The sequence below is a fragment of the Plectropomus leopardus genome, unplaced genomic scaffold (genome assembly GCF_008729295.1).
Source record: "Plectropomus leopardus isolate mb unplaced genomic scaffold, YSFRI_Pleo_2.0 unplaced_scaffold28363, whole genome shotgun sequence".
Classification (NCBI taxonomy): domain Eukaryota; kingdom Metazoa; phylum Chordata; class Actinopteri; order Perciformes; family Serranidae; genus Plectropomus; species Plectropomus leopardus.
Genome location: NW_024630894.1, coordinates 578 through 4545, shown reverse-complemented (window position 1 = coordinate 4545; position 3968 = coordinate 578). Strand labels below are relative to the sequence as shown.

The following is a 3968-nucleotide window of genomic DNA, read 5'->3' as shown; positions in this document are numbered from 1 at the left end:
CAAAAAGGTTTTTCAGCAAATTCGAAAAAGCCTTTTTTTATTAAGTTGAAGAAAAGTATATTTTAAAACAGAAAATGATTTTTTGACCTTATGAAATGATTATAATATTCTGATCTATTTTTATCTTTTACATGTGTGACGTCAGAGCTGAATGGCGGGAAGAAGAGGACGTCGGCAGCGTCTTCGCGCTGAAGGACGTCTGTGGACGTCAGGTGAGTCAAACTGTCCAGACTTCACTGTGAGGACAGCCTCCAGTCACCAGAAAACTGATATTTAAAAAAAAACATTTCCAATAAAATCTAAAGAAAAACAAATATTTCAAATGGAAAAATATGAGAATTGTAAAAGAAAAAAAAAAGAAATGCAGAGAATTTTAAAAGATCAAAAAATCTAAAAACTTTAGAGGAAAAAAACACTGCCAGAACTTTTTTTTTTTGCCAAAATCTTAAAAAAAATTTTAAAAAATTAAAGGAAAGAAATACTGGAAAATTGTAAAAAAAAAAAAAAAAAAAAAAGAAAAATCTCCCATAAGTTGTAATGAAAAAACTGAAATTTTAAAGAATAAATGAATAAAAAAAACCTTATTTTGCCCAAAATGCAAAATCTTCTAAAAAATAATTAAAGGAAAAAATACAGCAAAACTGTTAACAAAAAAAAGTTTTGATGACGGAATTTTTTAAAGAAAAAAAGTGTCCATTTTTTTAAGATAACGTCAGTTCTCTCATCATCTGCCTCCACTCGTTGGTGTTTTTGTGAGCCGTGTGGTAAATAGTGCCGAGGATGCAGACCCGCCTGTCTCTGTGTCTCTGTCACCATAGAAACCGGGAGCCTCAAAGACGTCCAGACGCGTCACAGCTGCACGCAGTGGGACAGGCCACCCGGGGGACCATCAGAGCGTCCACACAGGAGAGACACCGTACGGCCGTGAACGCGTCCGCAGGGGACAAAGCTTCCCACTGCCAGCTCCGGACCGGACACCAGCGGACCCACGCAGGAGAGAAACGCTTCGTCCGCCAGCTGTGAAACTGCGCCCACCGGCGGGTCCACGGGAGAGACACAAAGACCTTCACCCCATCGACCAACCGCAGCGAGCGAGTCCACGCTGTCCGGACACGCGCGGACTCACGCAGAAGAGACGCCGTCAGAGACGCCGTCAGAGACGCCGCTGCCTCCGAGTGTCTCACTGCCGACTTGTGATGGACGAACTGGGGACTCAGAGTGAACACAGAGAAAGAATCATCAATTCACAAAAAATGAAAACAGTTGAATTTCACTCAGCGTTTCTTTTTAAATTTCCGTTTTTTGTTTTTTAGATATTTTCTGTCACGCACTTCGTATCAGCGCTGTGATGAGACGTCTTCAAGTAAATTGATAATTAATTAATCATTAAATTATCTGTTGGCATCATTTTCCTTTTCTTTAATGTGAGAATTTTCACAGATTTCTGTTTTCTAACATTTTCATCGGAACATCTTGGACTCAGAAACATTTCGTTTCATTTTGATGCGACAGGGTTTCTACAGTTACAATAAAACCTGGACAAGTCAAAGAATTTCCAAATAGAAACTGTCTTCAAGGACCATCGGAAATGTAAAAATCCAAAGATTTCTGGGTTTTTTTTGTTTCTGGCTGTGATAAATGGTGGCGTTTTTTTTTTTTTTTCAGAAAATCAAAAAGGTTTTATAGGAAAAAGAAAATGTTTCAAACAATTCTTTTTCTTAGGAAACAACATTGTAAAAAACATTGTGTATCTATAAATAAAATGAAAAGCTGTTGGTCAGAATCACATTAATGTTGTTATTGTGTTCATTGTTTTTGATTTTAAAACTGCTGCTGTTCAGACAGAGTGCAGAGGCTACTGTGGTCATTACAGGGTTAACAAGCAGGGCCGTAACCACACACACACACACTCACACACACTCACACACACGCTCACACACACACAGACAGATAATTCACTTTACAGACACACAACATGTGAAACCTGTCATTAACTTTACTGCTCTGTGTGTGTGTGTGTGTGTGTGTGTGTGTGTGTGTGTGTGTGCGTGATCCAAAGCAGATGTCACACTCACCCTCCTCTTCCTCTCTCTGCCTGCAGGTGATGCTGCGGGGGTTAAAAGTCTCCAGCTGCAGTGAGTAACATCATTTTTTTGTGTCCTCTGTGAAATACTTTAAAGTACCTAAATACATGTACTCAAGTACTGCGCTTAAGCACTAATTTGAGGTACTTGTACTGTAGTTGAGTCTTTCTTCTCTTGCTCTGCTACATGTACGTAACAGCTTTAGTAACTTTACCAAAGATAACCAGAGTTTATAAAATGAGATAAACCAGCGCACCAAACGTCGTACCGCAGCATGTCGTCCGCGGTGTGGGCGGGACTAAGATCCGCCACAATAAGTACTTGAATATGGATTTGAAAAATAAATTACTATGAAAGACATAAAATAGAGGCAAGGGTTTTATTTAAAATACCACAAATTAGCACATCAGTATTTATGAAATATATTTACAAAACGCTGTTTTAAAAACGAACCTTATATGTATGAAATGTATGTAAAAATATGATATTTACAAACCGGTAAAGAAAATTAAAGGCAGAAATTCATAAAAGTTTACAACATTAAAAGTAATTATTCCACATCTTAAAACCAGTTAGTTTGAAGCAGATTTTAGGGAAAAGTTAAGTTTGTCTCTTGTTTTCAGTCCACTGAGCGTCCGTCCAAAACAAAGGAACAAAGAAACAAAAGAGAAAAGAAAAACAAAAATCTCTTCTAAAGTCTGTCATCTTCTCACATGAAGATAATTTAAGATTCATGTAAAACACTTTATTATTCCGAAAAGTTTCATATTCACTTTTTAAAAAGGCAGCGTGGTCCTTTAAGAGTTAAATCCAGTCTTTAATAAAAACGTCGTCTGTGAGGCGACGGCTCAGTGTCCCCAGACTGCATGATGTCATCGACACGCCCCCTGTCTCAGTGTGACATCATCGACAGCGATCTGTCCTCGCCGTCCTCTCCTGCGCTCGGCTTTCAACAGCACCTGCGCGTGCACACACACACACACACACACACACACACACACACACACACACACTCGAGTCATCACCAACCAAACAGAAACTCAGATAAAAAATTTAATTTGTGTGTGTGTGTGTGTGTGTCTCACCTTGTCCAGAGAGTGCATCGTCAAGGTAACCTGTGTGTGTCTCCAGCCGTGTCCACCTGTCCTGCTCCAGAGGACGGAGCCATACCTGCAACAGCCAATCAGGGAAGAGGATGTCACACATTTATTTATTTTTGTTTTTTTACATGAAAAAAAGAAGACTCACTGTCCTTTTAATGGTGTGTTGTTTATGTCTGTCCCTGGTACCTTTGGCCTCGTCCCTTTTTCCTGGCAAAAAGCTGCAGGACGCCCACATGATGACCCAACAGCCAATGAGAGAAGGAGAAACATAGGTCACTGTGACTCCAGGGTGGGACGATTTGGACGGCCAATCGCGCACCACGGACACTCCTTTGTCCTGACTTCAGCTCTGGGACAGACAGGTACTGTCCACCTGGGGACAAAAGAATCAAAATATGTAGTAAAACTCTAATTTTAAGACGAGGCAAAAAAACCAAAAAACAAATAAAAAAGGCCCTTGTATATGTGAAAAAAGGTTTAAACACGCCAAAGCTTAGAATGATGTAAAAACACCCAAAAAACACCATAATACAGCATGTCGACAAACGGCCTAATGCTATACAATACTAGTGTTAGGACAAAAAATGTAAAAATTTGACATGCTCCAAAAACAGCTGAAACCTGCATAAAATAGCATACTAATACACACCATACCATAGAATGTTGCAGAGATCGCCAAAAACGCCATATTATGTTATAATGAAAAAATGACCCAAAAAGAAAGACTTTGGTATGGCAAAAATGTCAAAACCTGACATGTCCCAAAAAGAGCTGAAAATAC

The 3968-nt window shown here is 39.3% G+C and overlaps 1 long non-coding RNA gene across 1 annotated transcript; it reads right to left on the bottom strand.

Moving 5' to 3' along the window:
* Nucleotides 1–2605: 2605 nt before the first annotated feature.
* On the bottom strand, nucleotides 2606–3509 carry LOC121938069. Its single transcript, XR_006105239.1, has 3 exons — nucleotides 3374–3509; nucleotides 3170–3254; nucleotides 2606–3043 (listed from the first exon to the last, which is right to left on the bottom strand). It is a non-coding gene; the product is annotated as an uncharacterized LOC121938069 (long non-coding RNA).
* Between the last annotated feature and the right edge of the window lie 459 nt (nucleotides 3510–3968).